This window comes from Simochromis diagramma, unplaced genomic scaffold (genome assembly GCF_900408965.1).
Source record: "Simochromis diagramma unplaced genomic scaffold, fSimDia1.1 OVJJ01000031.1, whole genome shotgun sequence".
Classification (NCBI taxonomy): Eukaryota; Metazoa; Chordata; class Actinopteri; order Cichliformes; family Cichlidae; genus Simochromis; species Simochromis diagramma.
Window position 1 is genome coordinate 1,059,113 of NW_024386983.1, and position 24,803 is coordinate 1,083,915.

Genomic DNA, 24,803 nt, shown 5'->3' on the forward strand with positions numbered 1-24,803 from the left:
AAATAAAAAGGTTTTATCGATTAAAGGAAATACTGGAGAACAGAACCCGAACTTTTCTACAGTCGTTCATGTTTATTGGATGAAAGTTCGTTTCAGCTGCCACTCAGGCCTCGGCTCAGTTTGAAGAAAATATTCAGTCAATCAAGATTTTTGTTTTGTTTTGCACATCAGGTGAGTTTTGTTGAGGTTCAAGCACCTTCAGCATCACTGCTACAGTAACAGTCATGTGATTAAAGGTTATAAACGGACAAAAACAAGCAACACTGACTCTTTGTGTGAAACTGGAAATAAACAACAACTTCAAGTCCAGTCCAGTGTTTTGTCTGCCCAACTACCCACCCCAAACTCCTCATAACTACCCATTTCTTTCATTTTCTGTTCCCTTCACACCCTCTGCAGGTAAAGAAACATCATTAAAGAAAAAAGAGGTGGATACGGGCTTTAAAGCAGCATCTAAGCCTCATAAAGGCACCAAGCAGGATGGACAGTTCAGATATAATTATTGAAAGTACAAAAATATGTTTATGCACTTAACCATAAGAAAAAGCAAGTCCAACATAATAAGAGCAGTGATCAGTCCATGAATTATTATAATGGTGAGCTGAGAGAGCCAGAATCAGCGTGAAGGCGACAGATGGGGCCATGACAAGGTCATCCATTCGGCTCAGTGGCACCAAAAACTGAACTTGGCAAGATTTTTGTGTAAACAGTTGTTTTGGGCCAAAAATGACAAAACAGAGCAGAGGGAGGTGATGTGGATTCTTTCCTTGGTCCAAATTCAAATCTGCTTAGTTTTGAGTCTGAAAATCAGCTGATCAGAGTGTGTCTGAGAGCAACCAGACAGCAGGAGACCATTAAATATGAGTTTATCAAACAGGGAACTTTAAAAACTCATGGGTGGCTCTGGTGGTTAAACCTTTTGAACAAAAAGAGCTTCCCATGACTGGCAGATGTGACAAACCAAGCAGCTACAACCTAAATTTACCAGCTCCCTGGCTCGTGTCGGCCGTTAAATTCCCTTTTACTCGTAGCCATAAATACAGCTCATTGTCCTGGTGGGATTGTGTTGGCAGCACGCCGTTCGCCGTGGCCGTAAATAGCCTCAGAACCAGCATCTTATGTAATTTCCTACTAAACCTCTCTTTGAAATACGCCGCCTTACGTAACTGTCCTACAACACCGGGCCTCATTTACATAATTGTATAGCGATAAACTCATTGCGCTAATCTATGGCCCAGAGTGTGTCCCCTCATTTACATATATGCAAATGAGCCTCACGTGTCTACAATTCCTCAAAATATGGCAGGACTTTGATTTCTTCTGTCTGTTTTTTTTAATGTGTGTATGTGAGCATGTATTCATATGTTTGTGGGGACCAAAATCCTGGTCCCCACAAGTTCAAAAGCATTTTTGAGGCTCAGTTTTGTTCTGCTGTCTGCCCCCACAACAGATAATTTGACTCCTCTTCAGCTGTCAGATTCAGCTCTGTGTTATAAATCTGTGATTTTGGACGATGATGATCATGGATGGTTAATCATCCAACATGTCGTTCACGTTATAGTCCAGAGATGCTACGTTACAAATGAAAAGTGAATGCAGTGTTGGGCGAGTCTCACGCCACCCCCCTTCTCTTTATATTACAGACAATATGTTTATTGAAATGTATGAAAACATAAACTAAAACAAAGCAAAAGAAAAAAGAAAGAAGAGGAAAACAGTGACGCTGTTATCAGTCAGATGCTTTCCGGATAAATCTGATGGTGTCGTCTGCGTTCGTAATTCCAGCAGTTTCGAAGGATCTCCAACATCACCGATTAAAAAGCCAAACACGACAGAGCCTCCAGCGTGTTCACAGATGGCTGCAGACTCCGACTGCTGACCTTCTGCTGACCGTGGATCCATCTCTCCATCAGACCGGTTCCTCTGGTCTTCAGTCCACTTTCATACTTCTCCCTTCGTTAAGCACGGCTTCCTGACAGCCGTCCTTCGCTGAGACCATTTCTGCTGAGACTCCAGAGAACAGCAGACGATCAGCCGAAGGTCCCGATCGTCTCTCTGCTCTCGTCTCAGCTCTTTGCTGGATTGTTTTCCTGTTTCTTTCAGACGCTGTTCATTTGTTGCAGACAGTTTTTTTAGACGTTACACTTCTTTTGCCCAGCTTCCTCAGAATTTCTAACAGCTCTTTTGTTTGTGCAGAAATACTCTTTCATGCTGTCAAACTGTGTTTTCTTTGAGATTTTTTATAGATTCAACTAAAGAAATTGTTCAAAAATGTGTTGTGTGACAGGCTGCTGGTAACAAGGTGTCTAAAGATACTTTTTAGACCTGGTTCTTTGCTCAGTCCTCTGTGATGTGCAGACAACGTTGTTCGTGCGTTGAGTTGGGAGCCCTTCATGCTTGAACGATTCATACGTCTGCGTTATCGTTCCGGTGAAAAAGCAGCTCGTGTCCAAAGGAAAACTCTGACAGGTCTCCAGAAGGAAAACTGTTGCTCAGGAGCACTTTAAGACATTACCAGACATTTGGCTCCTTGGAAGGTTTGACTCAAGACTTTTGCACTTTTGCATCTCCCTTTGTAATCTCACTGATAACAAAATCAGACAGGAAATAGTTTGTTAGCTTACCAAACCAGCAGTTAACACGAGCCATGATGCTAACTCATCTCTCCAGCCTGATATCAAAGCCACACATGACATGGTCACCTAACGGTAATCTGTCTTCTTAGACATGAACATCACATCTCATCTCCATCACCCACACCTTCAACCTTCAAATGTGGACTTTACAAGTAGAAAATGTTCATCTTGTATACACTGACATGAATTATGAACACGTGAGACCAAAGAGACGAAAATTTGCTTTCAGAAACACGAATCAGATGTTTGAAGGTCGTGACTGTTTCACAGAGCGCTGTGACATCAGCCTGCAGAGACTCAAAGAGCATAGTCTGAGGTACGTCACATGCAGGCTCTGTTAGCTGTCAGATGTGTTTCATTTACAATGTAAGGGCCTCCACGGTCACTCATAATGGTTTTCTGGACTTACACCAGGCTCGTTTCAGGCTGGCTCAGACGCACGATGGATATCTGGGTCAGTTTTAGGAAAGAAAACAGCAAAAAAAGAAGAAAATATACAAGAAGAAAGTTTTAAAATAAGCACGTTTTTGTTCATCTCAACATCTCACATTTCCTTCTATCTGAACACTGGCACCAAAACATCATCTTGCAAATATAAAGACATTTTTAAACTGTCGGGTTTTGAAATGTCTGCCTTTTTTTGTCCTCACTGCTGAGGAAACGGCCCGTATGTGCAGGCAGCTCATTACGACTGTAGTTACTGTGCAAACTCAGAGAGTGACATGAAGACGTATATCACACGGACAAAAGAAAGGAAAGAAAACATCAGTTCATAAAGGACTGCGAGTTTTTTCCATGGTGATGTTGTCACTGCGCGAGTGCTGAACAAACACCTTCCCCTCTGCACATAAAACGCACAAAGGTGTTGTGTGGGCTGCCTGATGAAGCCTCCGCCTGGGCATGTTTTCACACAGGGGTCAGGACGGCGCCGGGAAACGAGGCGAGGCCGGCCACACGGGCTTCACTTTTCCTTTTGTGGCCTTTGAATGTTTTTAATTTCAACAGTTATGTACAAAAAGACCAAAAGCTATAATTAAACTACACAAAACACTAAAAAAAATGAATAATTATCTGAAAACAGCCTCAAATCTGGTGAAACTGCTGGTTCAGGTGGACGCTCACGTCTCCATCCTGGAACATTTCAATCCTGATCATGAAGCAGCTTCATGAGACACAAACACCATAAAATATAAAACCAACACTTCAGAAAGCAGCACGTGTTTGTGCCCGTTGACACGGAGCGTCCGAGTTTTCCTCACAGTCACAAATATTCATGGATTTTAATAAGAGCGGATTTGTCTTCAGTAGGGATCTGTTGCCACGGCAACCCAGAAAACAGGGCTTTAAAAAACTCTTTGAACCGAAAACACGAATGTTTTCTGAGCTTTCTGCTGGTTAAAACTTACAAAGTTTTCAGGGCTTGACTTTAACTTTATATAATTAATAGTGAGATTAAAATAGTCTGTAGCAGTCAGCTGTGTGAGGAAGTCGAACTGAGCTCTCCAGGGTTCAAAGGTCGACTTTTTCATCCACTAACAGTGCAAAAACTAAACATTGTGTACATGGATGTGTTTTAAAACATGTGAAGTGTTGTGGCTGAGCTGGAGAGGAGCAGGTGCCCGTGAGCACAAGTGTTGTGCAGTTTTCATCATAAACGTGTTGCTGTGCGTGAATGTGTTTCAGGTTTTGCTTAAAGACTAAATGCGGTTCAGTGTCGGTGCTTTGGCAGCTCAGGTGAGCACAACAATACCTGAATAAGGTTTATAATTAACGCTGCGATTATAAATGCTGCATCATCACATGTGAGGCCTTGGAAAGTGTGTCTGCTCATTAAAAATTAAGCTGCGTGTTTACAGTTCTGAACTAGATGGTTTCTGAGTTTTATTGCTTTATGGTTTGATTACAAATTGAAAGCAGGCCAGGCTGACGTGGCCACGTCCCATTCCGAACTCGGAGCACATCTATGCGTCCTTAACAGACACCTGTGGACCGAGGCAATCCTCAGACAGACTAAACACGAATGAAATAAAGACTGAAGAGCACAAAAGCTTCACGAGGACGTGAAAGGTCGTGATTCTCTGAGTAAGGAGGCGAACGAGGACACATCAGAGGAAGGTTTGGCACAGAAGTAGGACGCAGGAAACCAAAATAGGATGAGCTATTGCAGCGTGATGCAGGTGACCTGCAGCAGGTGTTTTTGTGTGCGTGCGTGCAGACAGGTCTGTGGAGGGGGCGTGGCTTATAAACTACCTGCAGCAGGTAAGGTTCGGGTTACCTGCAGCGCTCCAGTCTCTGCGCCGCTTTGGAAGAACATAATTCAGTGTTTGCTGATGAGTTTGTTCACTTATCGTTCAGCCGATCAGGAGCCCAGAGTCGCAGAGCGGAGATCATCCACCCGCAGGTGAGTCGGTCATTACTCACACCTGCGGCCTCTGCACAGCGTCTCCTCACAGCCTGAGCTGCTTCTTCTTTTTATTCTGCTGTTTGTTGGCTGGTTGGTTTCTGGTTGTGTTTTGTTTTTGTTTTTTTATTGGTTTGTTTGTTTGTTGCTGGCTGGCTGTCGCGTGAGAGCAGACTTCAGTAATCACTTCCAGCGAAACTCCATCAACGCTCGTACTGTTTTCAGGAAACATGCGGTTTTAATGCGAGACTGTGACGTGTAATTCATACCTGCGTAAGAACTGGTTTTGTGCACGCGCGTGTTGTTGGATGCAGGGCTGCTGGGAGTGTATCCGGTGTGCTCTCCCGACACGAGTTTGCAGAGGTGCGTGCGTGAGTGTTTGGTGTGCAAATGGTCCTGTTGCCTTGGTTACAGTGACATCACGCATGCTGCTGGGGTCACTTCAGCTTCACACGCAATAAATTTAATGTGCATACATATATTTTTAAATCTAGTAAATGCTTTGTTATTGGCGGCGTCTGCGGAGTCCGCTTCATGATCAGCAGCGCCGTCATGTTTGCGTCACTTAACCTAATATTGACTTAAACTAACACGAACCTGTGCAAACCACCTGAGGACAAAACCAACACTGATACGGGATTTTGAAAACAAACTCTACAAATCCTTAAAACTTGTAAAAACATTACATATGAACTATACGTATGTTATATTTAGTGGGTGGTAATAAGTTTGAGCGTCGGGCCGCAGCAGATGGTTTGATGTCGAACAGCCGCTCATCGTCTGTTTCTGCGCCGTTTTAACCAAAACTGGATCCAAACTGGAGGTTTTGTTGCCGTTAGCTCGGCTCTGTTTCACGCTTCCTGGACTTTGGATCAAAGGAAAGTTTGGCTATTGGAAGTTTTTTGTGCTGCACGCTTTTATGAGTTTGAGCAAACATAAAGGAGGAAGAACAGAAAATGGAAACGCTGTGATAGATGGTTACTCTTGTTCCGCTAACCATTCATTAACCAAGTACATTGTCATTTAAATGTTGCACTGAAAGTACAAAGAACATGAATTTGCTTACTTTATTGCAATAATATGATCGAATTCAGTTGCTGCTGCCTTTGGAAGCCACTTTGAACCCCCCGCCCCACCCCAGCTCCTTTCATGCTATCTCTAAAACGGGCCATAAACGAGGTGGACTTTAGAGAGCGTCTGCAGCACTGTGACATACTGCAAAACAATCTTAAAGAACTTACCACTGTTACTCCTGACACGTGATGACTGAAAATATTCAGATTAATGAGTTTAATGTTATGTTCATCTTAATCTTTCAGTCACTAAAAAAGTCAAACTGATTAAAAACCTCCCAAATCAGAAGATTTACTACATTTTATAGTTTTATATCACTTTGAACTTGTTATCTTTAGCTGACCAAAGCACCCTGGATGCTAACATCCTAACATTAAGCTTTCTATAAATTTCGATAAGTTGTGTCTTCTCTCTCCCATGTTTTGCACAGTAAAGTATTATCAACAGGTCTTAATCCACTCCAAACATAAGTGTACGTTCAGGCGCACCCTCGCCGCCTCCGGTCTGTGTTGACTGGTTCGCTGCAGGAATGTGTGGCTGTGGTTGAACAGCTTCTCCACCCAGCTACAGCAGAAAAATACTCATACCTACTGTGGGCGTCCGACAGCAGGCTGATCCTCCGCCACGCCTGAGCTAAGAAACAATTAGATGCGCGTTTATCGGTCTCTGAATTTTTCCACCAACTGAACAAACAAAAGCCCGTCTGACACCACAGGGCAGCAAACACTAGAGTTTATCTACCCAAAATGAGTAATCAGTTAAAGGAGGCTTGCTTTGTGATTAAAGATTTAATCTTGCAGTCCGGATTTAATGGCTGACATTATGCCTCAAACACTGAGCGTGCCAGCTGGTCTTAGACATGAGTTTAGGGTTAGCTTAATGACTTCAACCCATCTCAGATCTAAAAGTTGGCTTTTCTAGGTTTTCCTCCTTTGCCTGGTTCTTTTTTTTTTTTTCTTCCAGGTTTTGTCAGATTACAGCATCTTTATTTTCTAAGTTTTCGAACATTTCAAATGTTTAATCAACAAGTCGTGTAAAAGACTGGTGACCCGTCCAGAGCGTACCCTGCCTCTCTCCTTACGGCAGCTGGGATGTTGACGGCCCAAATCGTAGACGTGGACAGCAGGCAGGATTCAATAATAGGCGAGCTGCTTATTTACAAGGGACAAAACAAAGTCCAAACTAATGAACCACAAGTTGTACGTGCAGACACTCTGACAAAGGCCGACGACTGCACAGAAAAGCATCCAGACACACGGCTGGATGATACTAGAGCAGGGTGGGCAACTCCAGGCCTCGAGGGCCGCTGTCCTGCAGGGTTTAGATGTGTCCTTGATCCATCACAGCTGATTTAAACTACCTCCTCAACATGTCCTGAAGTTCTCCAGAGGCCTGGTAATGAACTAATCATGTGATTCGGGTGTGTTGACCCAGGGTGAGATCTGAAACCTGCAGGGACACCGGCCCTCGAGGCCTGGAGTTCCTCACCCCTGCTCTAGAGATAAATAACCACCAGAATAAAACAGGAAGTGAGAAATGATAACTAAACGGCGAAACACAAAGACATTTACTTTAGATCAGGGACTCGAGAGGATGGAACAAGAAACTCTAAAGGAAAAACTAAACGCTAATACAACCAGGAGCAGAGAAATCTAAACTCGGTACACTAAAGGAATGCACGACGCACCAACTCCGGGTCAAAGGCCGAGCACCGTGACTGCTACAACATGACTAATTTCTCCCTTTCTGATTGTTGGTGGATGCTCACAGAACAAGGATTCGCTGTTCTGCAGGTGTCCGCTACAGTTTCCTTTCACCTTGCAGAGTTAAAAATGTTTGACCTGAGGTTTTCCTGTTCAGTAAAGTCTGGCGAGTGTCAGCTGAGCTGCGAGCTCAGACTCCGTCACCACGAGCTAAACCCTTCACGGCTCCGATGATGCCCGGGTGTCTGTTTGGCAATTACTTTGAGTCAATTTGATCGGTTTAAAGTCCGACATTAAACAAATACCTGGAAGAAGTGAGGCGCCACCTGCTCTGCTAATGTGCTGCCAGAGCGGGCATCAGGTCGATACTGCGTCCTTATGCAACCTCGAGTCTGAGCGCGTGCAGCTGTGTCAGGTTTAAGATTCTCAGGTTGTATGTTTTGGTCACATGTTAGTGCCGCTGATTCTTATTGACGAGCTCTGGCTGGTCTGGATGTTTGTCAGAGGAACATTCAGACTGTCGGCTTTTCTCGTCTTTCTGTAGTTTAAACCTGATTGCTGCAGACTTGCGTTATACGGCTGTCCCATGTATGATGTCATTGATGTCACTGTGGGATAACTAGCCAATCCCTCACCTTAGGCTGCAGGCTTAAATTAGCTGTTAAATGTACTTGGTTGGCTCCTGTATGAACTCTGAGGGGAAGGTGACTGTGTCGCAGAGCACAGGTGAGGTCACCTGCAGCTTTTAATTGTGTGACAGATCACATGACTGTCTACAGTTTCACTTCAGCCTGAGGTGTTCAACGGTGATTGGACCTGATGGAGTTACTGGAGAGAGCCGCCTGACCCTGAAGCTCCAGTGTTTATCGCTTTGAAATTTAAAAGTTTTGATCTTTAAAGGAAACTTCTTGTATTTAAAATAATTTTGAAAGCTTGCAAATGTGACTGTCAGCAGAATTTGAAGAGACATTTTTGACTTTATCTCCCAAAACTTCCCAGCAAACACGTTTGAAACGACGCTGCTGTCTTTCAGATAAACTCATCAGGGTGTGATGGCAAAATTCACCCAGTAGACGAAGGTTCACAGTGTTTCCTTGTGGGCCATAACGCAGGTCCAGCGTGTCCCCGTGCACACACCGGTGAATATAAACACGCTCAATTTGCCAACATGTGATTTTTGGATTTGGTGCATGATGAACTCGACTAGTATGGACGGTTGTAACCATATCAGCGTTGTGATGTGAGCAGTTTGTGAGAAATGAGTTGGAGTCGTCTACACGGAGTATGACGGTTTAGTTTTTATTCTTCTCTCCATCGAGATTAGTTTGTTTCATTTTGTTCAAAAAAGCGCTTAAAATAATTTTTGACTCAAACTTTCTAGCAAGAGGAAGTTTAATGAGCACGTCAAAGCAATGTGTAAGAATGACCCCCAACACACGTGAACTTTGACCTCCAACATCATTCTGAATAAAAACCTGTGAGAGGAGTCAGACAGCAGCTGGTCAGTGCTGAGATGTTTGCTGGGTCTGGGCTGTGTTGACCGCAGTTCTACTGAAGTACTTTTTTGTACTAAACATGGGCCAAAGACCTGGCAGGTCATTTTAGAAGAGCTTTTTTATTTACACCGCTGTTCTATTAAAGGCCACACCTGACTTCCCGCATGAGTCAGGTGTGGCAGAGAAATGTGCGAGGCTGGTGCGGGACAGGTACGAGGACAGTGGAGATGTGTGCAGGAGGAGTGACAGATGGGTTCGTGGTGGGACTACATCAGGGATCTGCTCTGATCCCCTTCTTGTTTGCAGTGGTGATGGACAGACTGACAGATGGGGTCAGGCAGGAGTGTCTGTGGAGCTGGCGAGCTGTAGTGAGAGTGGGGAGCAGGTGGGAAAGAGCCTGGAGAGGTGAAGGAATGCTTTGGAGAGAAGAATGGAAGTCAGAAGAACCAAGATGGAACACGTGTGAGTGAGATGGAGACGTGCAGTGTGATGGTGAAGGTAGACGAGTTTAAATACCTGGATTAACAATGCACGTGAGAGGTGAAGAGATTCCAGGCAGGGTGGAGTGGGTGAAGACGAAACAAAGACGAAATGGTGGGTAGTGTCTGAGGAGCTGGAGGCTGAGCTGGAGGCAGCAGAGATGAAGCTCGGGTTGAGTGGTTCGGAGACAAAGTTAGAGGTACGGCTGAAACATGTGGACGTGCAGAGGAGAGTGGCTTTGTTGGACAAAGTACTTATAGACGTGTAACGGTCTGTACGAGCTAGCTGTGAACGTCTTCTTCCTGTATTTACTTTTGTTGCTCCGCCCCAGACACATCTGGCCAATAAGCAGACTGAACATTGTCACGTGGTTTCAGTGACATTTCGGTTCGCTTGGAGTTTGCTTGAATTTTTCTCAAATCACGAGAAAAGTTTGCAAACTCAGAGTAAATGACCTACAGGCATGAAAACGCCCCGAGTGACTTGTTACTGCTGCAGAGCTGCTCTGTCATTTTAATGCAGAGGTCTGGATTTAAGAGGAGGGAGTCACTTTGATATTTAAGACAAAAAGCAGCATTTTCCTCTTTGTGAAGCTGCAGCAAACAGCAGATTTGTCTTTGTTATCATTCACCAAACAATCATCTCATGGTTTCAGCTCCAAACAAACACTTCTGGGTCTCCGAGTCGAGTGTTTTGTTTGGAAGAAATGTGTGTGTGGATGATGATGCTGATTACCGATGTTTGCTGTCTGGAACAGTCGGTGCATTTCTTTGAGCCCTGAGATCAACCTGGTTGGGAAAAGCCAAAATACTGACAGCTGTGAATCTGAACCTGAAGGAGAGGAAAACCACAGGAAGGGTAAGCGGAGCAGGCTCCGAGTTGATGAGCGTTTTCTAATGTGTTTCATTAGAGCAGCCGAGGCTGCTGGGATTCATTATGACTCAGATAATCTTAACAGTGTCCCGAGGCTCCGCCCACCCCGAGGCGGCGGGCCGCTCTGACTCTCAGCTAGCTAACATCTGCAGGCTAATGTCCCCTCTGATGGCCATAACAACACATAATGTTATTACACCATTAAACAGCCTGTTTCCTTCAGCTTTATGGCTGCTGTTACCTGCAGCCCTCTCACACAAACACACTCAGGCAGCCTGCAGACCCACACGAGCTTCCTTTGCAGTGTTTACTGTCAGGATGTGGCTGAAAATTGCACTGATAGTTCAGTGAGGCAAATGCCTGAATAACAGCAGTGCATCTGCAGCTAAGTGCCACCTGGAGGGATGTGTGTGCGAGCCTCGGTGCTCCATGTTACCGGATGAGGTTGCATCAAAAGTCGAGACTTTTATTTATTGCAACTGCTGTTTCCCTGCTGTGCAAACACAGAAGCCTCTTTGAATAAATGGTTTAATCGGGATGTTTGTAAAGCTGATTTAATAGTCGGGGTATCGGGAACCAGAAAGCTGAGCACAATCTAATGGATGAAGTAAAACGTTTGTATTTAAGAACTGCTTAAAAACTTTATTGCCTTCTTTAACTATCAGTTTAAATGTGTGCTGCTTGGAAAAAGCTTTTTGGGTTGAAGTACAGCCAAATAAAAGTGTTACACACACCTTGGAAAGCTGGATTTAAGGTGTCGGCACCTGTGCACTCGGCCTCCAGAGTTCAATGAGCTGCTTAAAGAGACTGTAATGCTAATTTACAGCCAGATGTTTGACATTAGAGAAGCTTTGCATGATTCAGAGTTCACATTGATCCTCATTCATCTTACCTGGGCCTTCGTGCAGCCACTTAGTCCATCCTCTGCCTGAAACAAGATGTTTTAGCTCATCTCTCTTTACGCCTTTACTGGGAAATACTGACATGCAGTCTTACACCTCATAGAAAAGCCATTTGGAGACACCTGATCTCTTCATTATGAAGGTGAAGTTTGAAGAAAGGTCACGAGGCCGTAAAAGTCTGATCCAGAAGTCTCCTGATGTGTATAAAAAGTATTATAATGAGACCTGTAGAGACCTGCTGCCTGCAGATAACATGGCAGTAGCAACGGTCGTTTTTAGGGTCACGCGTGGAAAGACGCTACTCCGCTCTGTGATCCTCTCGTCTCAAACGCTCGCTCCTTCCTCCGCCTTTAATTCATCGCAATCCGCCGCCTCGTGACGCCACTTTCAGATGAGTTGGTTTAACATTCAAATCTCCAGAGCGGCATTAGCGTATTTGGGTCACGAGATAAAGATCTATGCAGTAAAAAGAGAGTCCTCCGACACCTTTAGAAAGTCCTTTTTTCTGTCCTGAAACCAAACGGGACATAATCACTGAGCCTGAGTTATGATCTCACATCTGTCCGATGTGCTCTTAGAAAACTGAGACTGCTGTTTTTGCATTTTAGGAAAAATAATCTGGGGTTCGAGTCGTTCTGTTTTAATGCCACGGTTTGAGAAATGACGCCTCGGTGTCTTTGCAGTACAGCAGCTGGCGTCAGAGTGCCAAATAAAAGCAGGACGCTAACAACTCGCTGGCCTCGACTGAGACGCTCTCCGGGGCAAATGTAATTATCTTGATTTATAAACGTGTGTTTATCGCCTGCTCCGCTGGCCTCTGCTCCATTAAAGGTGTTAGATGCTGGTTTGTAAAATCAACATGTCAGAGCCTCGTTAATTTTTAAGAACCGGCCAAAATGATCACTAAGAAATGTGACTTTCAGCCTCCTGTGGCCTCCACAGAGCGAAATCTGCAGGAAGAAGAGTTTGTGTGTGGATGTGGAGGGGAGGGGCTTCCTTTTAATTAAGCCTTGCAGAAGACGATAATGGAGATGTCGTTGGTCTGATGATTGGACTGAACAGACCACAAGTTTTACTTCATGGTTCTTTCTAGTCTTCTATCCACATGAGTCACTCGGGTTGGATCAAATGCGTCTGAACGAGACATTCCCGAGACACAGTTTCGCAGTCGTGGGCTCTTCTCCTGGTAGGACACGCCACAACACCGTCACCTAAGAGGCCTCCAGGACCAGAGCCGCCAGTGGAGGCCTGGGTGGTCCAATCCCTGTTTGAACGGGCCATGGGTGGCTGCTGATGCCCACGCTGCCTGCTGTACTTCTGGCTTTGTGCAGTTTCTAAGAGGAATCAAACCTGTCAGTATTCAGCTAATTTCATTTAAAAGGATCATTGTTTCCGTCCTTCACAGCAGGCGACTGGATCCTTTTTGTATTTGTGGGGCTGAATTTTCTTTCTCTTAAAGACTTTAAATCCACATGAGTCGCTCCACATTTAATATAAAACATTTTGGTTGTTTTAAACTCAATTATCTGCTTTTGTCTGAACAGTTTGATGATAAATTATAAAAATATTTTCTGAAAATTACACAAAAAAGCTCTGAAGAAGGTTTTAAGTCGTACATTTGCTCTGTCTGGCAGTCAAATCTAGAATTAAAGTGATTGAGACTTAAAGCTCTTATAAACTGGATTTTTTTTTTTTCCCAAACCCACGTTTCTCTGCATCACTGCATGTTCACCACAGTCGTGCTCACGGAAACATCTGTTTGCTTTGAGCTCTGTTCATTTCTTAAAACATTCAAGATTCAGCGGAGTCACAAAGTAAAGCTTGAAATGGTCTCTGGAAGCTGTCGGTGCTCAGTGTGAGCCCAAAATGTGTTTCTTGAAAGTTTATCTGAAGACTTTGATCTGTTATCAGCTTCAGTCTCATCATCGGCCACAATCTGGGTTGAGAACATGAGGGGGGGAAAAAACGGGGAGAAATTTAAAACTTTAAACTTTAAATTAAGCAAATCTCCAGAGAAGAGCTCTTGCTTTTAGCTTTGTGATGTGCACTTTTGTTTTTATTTCTCCTTCTTAAATTTGGCAAACGGAGGACGAAACCATCTCACGTTTCACTGAAGCGGCGTTTTCCTGCAGAGGCTCGTATTACCTTCTATCTGAATTACTTTACCATCCATTTAAACCGTGCTGCTGCCACAGCAGGACAAACCCGGGTGCATGTGAAGGTGTCGAACAGAAACCGTGACATTGAAGCCGTTTCCATTCTGCAGGCCTCGCTCTGTAATCCTCTGGTTACTGTTGAACTGCAGCTGAGCTCCTAAGACGGCGCCCGAGCCTCGGGACAAGTTTCTGTACAATAATAACAAAACACGATGAGTCACAGACTCAGTAAAGCCAAATGTAGCTCCCAGGTCTGAGGACTGCACCTTTGATTCTTCTTGATGAACAGCAGGTGTATTATTTGTCAGGTAGTTTTATTAAAGCTGCTCCAGCATCACAAACAGTCCAGAGGACCAGTTCAGGCTTTTATCTGGCGTTGGCGTTTTATCCTCAGTAGTGTCCAACTCGATGAGTCATAAAATAAATGATCCCCTGCACAGCTGTGTTCGTATCAGGCTGTAAACGTGTTTATTTCTGCTGTAAAGTCGGACATTTTAGCGCGGGACTGTTTGACTCGCTGCTGGAGCCTCGTGTGGACATTAGAGGAACAACAGCTTCCTTCTTGGGCTCTGCCCGTCACTTCCTCTGCTGTGAAAGCTTTTCAGAGGAGCTTGATTTGAATATTTGGATAACACGTCAGCGCTGCATAACCACAAACCCACACACTGAAGTTTGTTTTGACTCAGACGGCTTTAAATGAGATTAATCTGCTGCCAAAAAGAGCCAATAACAAATGCACTTTGTTTGCTGAGAGTCACGAAGATGAGCCCGTTGTTAGCTGTCCAGAAAAACACAACACCTCAGTGTTTTGTCCCACGTGGCTCTGACTGTATTTTCTCGGTCGGTTATTTTGGAGATGATCGGTAAACTCTGCACCGTCCACCTATTCTCGCCGTCTCACTTTCCATCATCTCGCATCCTCGTCTACTTCTACATAATCTGTCTCTTCTCTGCGAGGACGACACAAAGGCTGCTTGTTCCCAGCCTGCCTGCCTTTGTCCAGAACAGACAATGCAGTGACTCCAGGGGACGAAGGGGGGGAGGAGGAGGAGGCAAAAGTGAGTTAGACGGAGAAAAAGGTGACAATAGGAAAAGAGACTAATTTTACCCATGCCTGTGAAAAACACGAGTGTCTATATCAAGTTAAAGTGTTTTTTTTCTAGTGTATGAAATTTAGGAACATCACAAAAAACACAAAATCAGCAGCAAGTTTCTTCCTGTTTATAATTTATTACATTTATATATGCAGAGCTGCTCATTGCAAACTCCATGTGTTTATTATTGGAGTCCTCTGGAGTAGCTCTGCATGATTCACAGTTCATAATAATCCTCCTTCATTGTACACGTCATTGTTTTTCCAACCTGTCTCCGACCTGCCTTTCCACGTGATGTCTGTGCTATGTATGTATGGTTGGGGGTTCACTGCAGGTGTAAACTTTGCATGTGACAAATAAAAGGCTTCATCTTTCTTCATCTTTGTCTTACTGGGCTTCGAGGAAACCCCTCAGTCCAGAAAATATCTGAATGGAGCCTTTTTTTAGCTCCTCCCCCTTTAAATTCTTCTTTCCTCTGATTGGCAGCCTTGTAAAAACTAAGCAGAGGCCTTCTGCTTACAGTGATTCCTGGGTCATTATTCTCTTTTTTTATCAGCATGTAATCGAGACTTGGTGTCTCCTAATTTTTATGTTTGAGCAGATCGACCAAAGTGCTCCTCAGTTAAAGGTCGGCGTGGACGCTCGTCTCGTGTAAGGTGACTGAAAAGCCCCAAACCAGAAAATGTCGTCTGAGTAATAACTTAATTTATAAACAATCTTCTTTCAGCAAACTGCAGCACGACACCGCAAACACTTCAACGCGGTCTAACAAAGCCGAGCTCGTAGTTTGTCGCCTGCTATACTGAGCTTATTGGAAATTTATTTCCTTTTTAAATTCAACTTAAGTCTTTAATTAATAAAAATCCAGTTTCACCACTTTTTCCAACTTTAACAGGAATTTTAAAATGAATTCTTGAATTTTTCTTCAACCCTCAGTGGCCCTAATACAGGTGTAGGGGAACTCCAGGCCTCGAGGGCCGGTGTCCTGCAGGTCTTAGATGTGTCCAACACAGCTGATTTAAACGGCTAAATGACCTCCTCAACATGTCCTGAAGTTCTCCAGATTCCTGGTAATGAACTAATCATCTGATTCAGGTGTGTTGACCCAGGGTGAGATCTAAAACCTGCAGGACACCGGCCCTCGAGGCCTGGAGTTCTCCACCCCTGCCCTGATAGATCTTTGTTAATAATGGTGTGAACACAGACTTTAATGGATTTAAATATTCATGAATGCCTGTGTTTAGTCATTTCAGTGTTTTGCCAAAGTGGATAATGTTGAAAGGCCTTACGGGGAAAGGGCTAAACCAGCTTGTTTCAGACGATCAACTGAGGCTCTTCTTTATAAGATAAAGAAGGATTATTTTGAGCTGTGACTCATGCAAAGCTGCTTTCGGGTCTAGCCCGGCTGTTCTCAGACATGTTTCTGAATCGGCGATTTCCTGCTGAGATGATGTAAAACTGTCGATACAACAAACGATGCTTAATGTGGTCGCCGAGAGGCCACAGAAGCTCAGGTTTCAGGTGTTTGTTCTCTGCTGAGGAGCAGGGGGGATGATTAACTTTGTCTCAGGACACAGACGTTATTTTAATCAGTCTTGGTTCTAATAGTCCTGATTTCCTCTCACCTTCATCATCTCCTCAGCTGAATATCGCTTTCCCTCTAAAGCGGCCGAGCTCTAATAGGAGCCATTCGTCTCTTCTCCTCGCCGCCGAAGCTTCAGCGAGTGATGCATTTCAGAGCTGCGTTTCCAGCGTTTTCCAAACTGCACTCGTTGACTTGCGCTGCTTCGCTCTGCACGCACAATATGCTCGATGCCAGTTTTAAGGTCACAGCCAAATTAAACTGTCACCTTGACTGCCAGCTATGCACGTGGAAACAAATGGAGAGCCAGATTCCTGCTTTTTATTTATTTTTAATGGAAACATTTCTTAAACATGGATTTTTTTTTTTTTCCTGCATTGTTCATTGGAAATTATGCTGCATCCACAGAAAGGAGGGTGATGGGAAAAGCTCCGGTTCAGCGTATTTTACTGTGAAACTGGTCTAATAGATAAATCGAGGTAATACAGTTAGAACTTTAAAAAGCTGAGCTGCACTTTATTCTTTAATGATATAATTGCGCAGGATACAAGTGGGTTAGACTTGAAAACACCGCATGCATCTGTTTCTGTATTTGGAGCTTTTGACGTGAATAAAATCCAATTTTCCAACGAAGCCGCTGCGTTCGGGGGCAAACGCGTAAAAACAAACGTCTGGAGCGGTGGTCGTTATGAATTATCCATCACTGCGTGAGCTCAACATTGTTTAAAAAGACTGAGACACAGTGATCAGATGATTTTTGGAGTGTTCACCTATGCCCACAGATACGTGCTAATCACAGCTGACCAACATCTGCACGAAATCCCAGAATTTCCTCAAATCTGTAGCTCCGCCTTCTTGGATGGTATCTTAGTACAGTAACCTCACAGCAGCCATATTACTGGTCAGATAATGTCATTAAAAAGGCTCCAACATCACAAACACAGTCCAGAGGTCCAGTTCAGTGAAGCCTATCAGACAGCTAGCAGCTATGGCCCACTTGGAGGAAGGCCCCGCAGACCCCTCTGTTTGTGGCCTGTCTGCTAATTCTGCCAATTCTTATTATATATTCTAGAAACGTGTTTAACGTTTTTTTCTTTTTAGGGAATGCCACACAGTTAAAGTGTAAATCTGGCTGCATGCAAGCCCCTTCTACCTCAGACACATCCTGCGTATTGCTGGTGCTCTGCTCTGTAGTCTCAGGACAGTGTGGGGCACTGTGGGAGTGTCATCCTGCTCTGAAGCTGTAAACTCGCCTCCTGTCACCTTCACAGCTGCACATTCTGCACATCTAATTGGATAAAACCACCTCAGAGTGCCGTGCTAATAAAGCTATGTAGAAGTTAAGCCCCGCCCCTTTATCTTGCTATAATAAAGTATGGTTCAGGGCACAGAGGAAGCAGAATCGCCTCTTCCCCTCTCCTCCTCCTCTTCATCTTAATCTCTCCCTCAGTTCGATATCAATATCAGCCTTAACCAGAGCCATTTCCTTAATCTTAATAACTCGAATTCATTTCCTATCTCTGCTGCAGCGCGGTTTACAGCAGAGGTGATAGCCTCCTCATCCCAGCAGGGACGGGTCTTAATAGTAGTGATGAGCTGCCTCCCCTCGTTCCCTCACGCTGCTCCGTCTGCCTGCTTGTGGTTTCACGCAGACAGAACAGAGTGGCACGGTGAATAAAATCTTACGTAATCTAAGAGAAATCTGCTGGTATCCAACAGAAGATCTGCCAACAGGGTTAGAAAAAGTTAGCGGATAAGATCCACTACTGCGTGCTGTCTGACCTTAAAGAGCAGGGGACAGAGAGAAGCTTGCTGGAAACGGCAGAAAGGGAGATAAAGCTTCCTGAAACTGGATTTTCTTAATTCGCTCAATTAAAATTGTAGCTCAGAGGAAGATCTGATAACGCCATCCTCTCCCTCGACTCTGGTCGGGTTGTCAGAGTAGTTAACCTTAAAAAAACAAAACTTTAATAAGATGATGTAAATGAAGTATTATTCAGAAGCAGTGCGACCACAATCACCCTCCGTGTTTCAGGAACATGGAAATAAAGTGGGTTCTGCTTCTCCTTACGTCTCGTGGTACATCTCCTGCTCCATCCGTGGGCGTTCACGTTCAACGTTAAAGTTAAAAACTTCCAATGATGGTCAGTGGCTGCTCTCAGACCATCGGTGTTTCCTACTCTTGCAGATGCAGGGGCAGCACATCGGAAGGGGTTTAAAGGGGGAGGAGCTAAAACAGTCCGTTTCAGGTAAGCGGAGGTTATAAGATGAAGATCTTTGACTCGCAGTGCAAACTACAGAGTACTCTGAAAAACTGCAGTTCCTCTGATGTCCACTCGAGGCTCCAGCAGCGAGTCAGTCACGTCAGGCTCGATGTTAAAACTGTACAGCAGAAACACCAGAAGGTCAAAGGTAAAACTAAAACTGGTGTTTTATTTTATTTTTTTTTAAATTGCAGTATGTGGTGTCAGCCTGTGATGTCATTGTGACATCATATGGCGTCGTGTTGAAAAAATGAAGTGTGCTGCACAGCTCTCTGCCTGCCCTCTCACTCGATATTCAAGAAACCGTATTTACTGATAATTTTTATTTTAAGTTTAACTTTGACTGCAAACAACGAAGGTTAAACCTGAAGATGATCCATTTACTGGTTTTCACATGTGGTGTCACCTAATGACCTTGACCTGGTTTCCACCAAAAATTCAATCAGCTGATTACATCCTGGCGCCCTTCAAGGGGAGAATAAACATGTTTACAGGCAGCTACTGATGAGCTTTCTAGGAATAGTTTAATACTTCGTAATAACTGCGTAACTCTGGTTAAATTCTATTAAGGCATAAAGTTTGCATCATTGGGGCGTGGCCTGTTTGACGGATGGCGACAGAGGTGGCTGTAGCTGCTAGCTGTCAGCTAGGTGTCGCCTCAGCTACCTGGAGTGCCTGAACTGGACCTTTGTACCACGTTTGTGCTGTTGGACCTTTTTAATGCAATTATCTGACCAATAATACGGCTGCTGTCTCTGCCAGGTCTGGTTTGTGAAAGATTTTAATTCAGTTTCACTTCCTCAGAAAGAAAATGATGTGAACAAAGACATTTTTAACCACTGCATTAACCTAATTGGGGTGTGTGAAAGTGAGAACGGTGCCAGAAAACAACACCAGCAAGACGCTTGTGGGTTCACACTGTGTCGACTTCTTTTATTCTTCTTTGAATGAAGGGAGGACGGGTCCATCAGTCAAAGTCACATGACATTAAACAAGCCCTATTAAACCTCACTCTTCGTGGAAGGGATGAGGAAAAGGCAAACATCGTGTAGTAACCCCCACAGAGCTCCTAAATGTCCCGAGAGTCAGATTTCCTGGTTAATAAAGGTTTAAATGAATCCAGATCTCCCAAAACTGATTGGCTACACAGATTTCTCGGCTCCAGGAGCGAACATTGCGCTCTTTCTGCAACAGATTGCCCTGATGTCGTTTCCTTTCTGATGAAATTAGATTCTGCTAGAGGCTGGTAACGTCTGAAAATGCAAGTTCAGGTGTTAAAATGATGAAAAGTGGGCCAATAAAATGAAATGCAGGCAGAAGAGGTGGATTTCTGGATCCAGCTGAAAAAGAGAGGAGAATAAGGACAGCTGGTTTTACGCCCTGCTGAGCCTCAGCCCGGCTGTTTGTCCCTGCAGACAGGTGTTACCGGCGTCAAAGTCATGGAAGACGCGCACACGCACGTGCGCACAGACACGCACAGCTGTCGGGGAATCATATTGGATGACGAAGCATCAATCATTACAGCCAATCAGACTTCACTGCTTGTATTCTCGTCCAATACGATCACAAGATTTTTATTTATTTATTTTTTGCCTCCCTGGTCCTGCTGGTGATTGACATCATAAGTGATGTCATCAGTATGTCAGGTAGTAGACTTATTGTCTCTGTTTGGGTAAAGGTGTGTGTGCGTGTGTGTGCGTTGCATTCCTGAATGTCCTCTAAGACCTGATCAGACTCTAATGTTTGAGCAGTTCTTCCTGTAATTCAGCCGGGTGGGTGTATCTCATATTCAAATTTTTCCCTCTCATGGAAAATTTCCAGACACCTGCCTGCTGTTGTCCTGGGCTCTGCGCTCTGTCCACATTTGAAGGACTGGTTCAGCAGTTCGGGGGAAGTGCACTCATCGTTCTCGGCAATAAGCAAATATGTTTAGATGGCCATGAAGCTAATGCCACAAACGGTTAGCCGAGCTTAGCACACAGACAGGAAACTGGGGTTAAAGTGGACCTGTTCTGTTCTTATTTCCTGTCATGTCTCGTGTTCATATTAATGTTTCAAATAACAAGTAGTAATCCTTTTGTCTCGAGCTCTTCTCTCAAGCATGGAGGTTTTTTTTCCCTGTATAAATATAATGAATATATAATGAGCTTGTCCTCGGTTGGTTGCAGGAAATGGTTTCAGCCTCGTGCTGTGAGTCTGTTACACACTAGGCTGCTGCATAACGAGGGAAACTGAAGATGGCACGTTTGTTCAGTCTGACAGGAAATTCCACACTTTTTCCCACCCTGTCAAATTTCCAGAGTCTCTTAGTAACATTTTGTGTTGTTATTCAAACTCACTTTTAATTTCTGCTGATTGGCGTAACTTACATTTGTTTTTACTGAGAGAAGTGCAGCAGGGATCAGCAGAGTAACAGAAAATCGTTTTGTTTCCCCTTTTTAATCTTTATTTTAAGCATTCTGCATATCTGGAAATGTTTTATTGCTCCTATTGCACTTTCCTTTAGATGCAACAAAGGTTAATGAGTTTATTTTATCTGTGGAGTTGGATGTTGTTCACTGGTTCAATTCCAAACGCTGTTATGAATCAACTTACAGAGAAAAGACGTGAAAGAGTCAAAGTTAGATCTGCTCAGTCTGTTTTCTTCATCTTGTTCTTGGCTGTTCCCTTTAAGTGGCATCACAGCAGATCATCTGCCTCCATCTCCTCCTGTCCCAGCATCCTCCTCTGTCACGCCGACGTCTTACACCTGCTGGGTCTAAAATAGACTAATGTTGACTTCCTCCAGGGTCTGAAACTGCACTGACAGCACTAAGAGGACAGCTCGGGACTGAGGGTTCACTCGTGTCTCTGATAAGACTCAATGAGTGGGGGGTGAGGTTGATGCAGTCATTAAATCAGGTGTGTGTGTGTGTGTGTGTGTGTGTGTGTGTGTGTGTGTGTGTGTGTGTGTGTCTGAACTGCAGGCAGCTGGTGACTCATCAGCAGATAAAGATGCTCGCTTGCTCTGTCTGGTAAATCTACATAGTGAAGCTTCATTCACACTTTGAGCTCAGTGGGAAAACAGCCGTGTGTGTGTTCAGATGTTAAGCAGATGTTCACGTCTGTTCTGTGGAGACTGAGGTGATAAATGTCACTAAATGAACTGAGATGAACCTGCCTGTCTGCCGCTTTCATACTTCAAATGGTAAATGTCCTGTATTTGTAAAGCGCTTTATTAGTCCCTGTGGAACCAAAAGCGCTTTACACACCGGTGATGGCAGCTACATTGTAGCCACAGCCACCCTGGGGCGCACTGACAGAGGCGAGGCTGCCGGACACTGGCGCCACCGGGCCCTCTGACCACCACCAGTAGGAAACAGGTGAAGTGTCTTGCCCAAGGACACAACAACCGAGACTGTCGGAGCCGGGGCTCGAACCGGCAACCTTCCGATTACAAGACGAACTGCCAACTCTTGAGCCACGATCGCCCACTTCAGGCACAGACTGCACCACAGCGTCGATGTACACGTACAATGGCAATGAACGGCTGTTTTATTCTATCCTATACAAAAGATGATCTAGATGCCGTGTCAGCTCCCTCCCCAGCACCAGTGGTTCGGTTCAGGGAGTTCCTCTTTAATCAGTCCCGTGCAGTGAATTACCTGCAGGCAACTAAAACCTGCTGCTCAAACATGATTGGTCAGTAGACATGACGTTACAAAGCTGCTCTCAGTTTACCATCTGACAATCAAACCTGATTAAAGCTTTTAAAGGCCTGAGGCCATAAAACTGGTGTGAAGGTAAAGTCCAGGTCAGACATGCACACATGCTTTCGCTGTGTAAGAAATAAATGGTGTGTAATGGTTAAAATATAACTGGACGCAGACTGGAGAGGTGCACACGCTCTGCTGTAGCAGGCAGACAGGTGAGCAGGATCTATGCAGCCTCAGTGGTCCAGGTCTGACGCCTTGGCCTCATAACTCTGTTACACACTCAGTCCCCAGGTGGGAGTCTGGAGGAGGCGGCCTCGGCCTGATAGGACAGGCAGCGCCTGATCTATGAGTCTGGGATACTCAAGCGCTCAGGTGGAAACACAAAGGTGTGTGTGCGAGCACCTGAGGTGGCTGTCTGACCGGAGAGGGAAGGACGAGGAGCAAACGGACGACACGGTGAAAGGAAATCTGTTACAGTTATAGACTGTATATAAAAGATGGCCATCATAGCATCACTGAGCAGCAGCCTGAGGGGCTGAAAAGAAAACTCTACAAACAAACCAGTGCTGAGAGTTTGCAATCCAACATCTGAGACCATAAACTCATCAGGAAACTGTTTACTGGAACTTGTCCCAGCTATCATAGGGCGAGAGGCGGGGTACACCGTGGACAGGTCGCCAAAGCATTTGAATATAAGAGGGCTGCTACGTAGAGTCTCTCCAGATGTGGCTTGTACAAAAACAGCTGTGCATTACTACACTTACTACACTACACCGCCTCCGTGCATCTTGGGGATTCAGGAAAACCTCTTTCGGGATGGCTCGCTGATTCATGGCTCACTGGCAGGAGGACAGACCGTCTCTGTCAGCTTGATGATGTTGTTGTTCTTCCCCCTGGTGGACAAAAACCGGTCAACTAGTAAAGATGTTGACCGATACGTGACCATAAATAATGATATTTTCTCTTATTTATTTCCTTATCATAAGAGTTAATTAGTTAACCTCTTAAGCCCCAAGCCTACCTGATCTCCTGCTTTTTGCCCCCTGAAAGCAGGAGATCAGGTAGGCTTGGGGCTTAAGAGGTTAAATAAAGGTGCACAGAAAACTGAGTGTTGGAAAGGGAAACCAAGCAGCCTGTCTGTCTTCAAACGGAGGACGAGCAGTTTTCTCTTCATTAAACTTGAGCTTGAACTTCAGCTTCACTGAACTGTGAAATCCCTGCAGCACACTTTCTGATGAGACTCTACAGTTTGCATTTGTCTGAATTTACTGAGCTGAGACTGGCAGATCTGCCATCACTGTTTCCTCTGTGTTCATTTTATCTCAGAGTACACTCCTGCTCCTCCACTAAACGCACAATAGATGGGTATGATTTATGACAGGAAGTGTTTTGTGTGTGTGTGTGTGTGTGTGTGTGCGTGCGTGAGAGAGTGTACAGACTCGTGTGTTTTCTTATTTTTGCGTGGACCTCTCATTGACATAATGCTTTCCCTAACCATCAAAAATCAATGCCTAACCCTGGCCTAACATAAGCCTGACATTAAAACCACATTTAGTCTCAACTTTGTGATGATCTATTTACTGGCACTTTGTCCCCATATATACCTCACATAGCTATATAAACATGGGGGGGACACACATACGTCATTCACTCTGTCTTTAATTGTGTTCACTGTTAGTCTTGAGGTGGAGTCGAGCTCGTATTTTCTTGTCACACTTTATTCGTTTTTGATGGTTTTGGTTCATGCACTGATTTAAAAAAACTGCTCGAGTGGTGTCTAAAGTGTTCGGATTTTAGTTTCTCTGTTGTGCTGCAACAAGTCGTGAGTTTAATCAATCACCAGATGATTAGGAATGTGATTCGATAAGACGCAGTTATTTATTTGAATAATGTTTCAGCCCGTCATGATTGGATGATCAAACTCTGATGTCAGAGGAGAAAGGGTCAGACTCTCCTCTCAGCTAAGAACAGGAAAGTTTGTTTTTTTTTTTTTTTTTTTTTATTAGAGTCAGGGTTACAGTTAGGTTATGGTTGGGGTTAGCATTATGTTAATTAGATGTCCTCACTAAGATATGAAAGTGTTTTTTCTCTGAGAAGAGCAGCGTATTTAAACGTGTTTAAATTGGGCTGTAACAGCTTTTACAGACGTCTCTCACCATCATCTGGGGAAGCACAGCTGGCAGGTTAGTCAGCAGCACAAGTAACTGGGCTAAATTATAAAATCTCTATTTACGTACCTTTTATTACATGATCGTCTACTTTAACTTCCACATTGCCAAATCCCCTGAATGCTGTCTGAAAATGTTTGTGATCATCTTAATTTTGAGACGTTTGGAGGGGAAAATGGCGTTTTATTGTGCAGAGAGCGCCTGGATGTCGGTCACAGGTCCTGAGTGTGTAATCACCTGCTGCGTCTGTAAATCGGGAGATAATTACACACAGACTGT

General features: G+C 44.4%; 1 protein-coding gene across 6 annotated transcripts in view; it reads left to right on the top strand.

The window, feature by feature from the left end:
• Positions 1–4,858: 4,858 nt before the first annotated feature.
• Positions 4,859–24,803, top strand: part of LOC120738478 (nesprin-2-like) — a 35,358-nt gene continuing 15,413 nt past the window's right edge. For 2 of the 6 annotated variants that reach the window (XM_040039749.1, XM_040039754.1), the window contains exon 1: positions 4,861–5,037. The gene's annotated coding sequence lies outside the window, so the exon portion shown is untranslated. Of the gene's footprint in view, positions 5,038–18,585; positions 18,647–24,803 lie in introns of all 6 variants that reach the window. The other 4 variants (XM_040039750.1, XM_040039752.1, XM_040039751.1 and 1 more) reach the window with 4 other exon arrangements.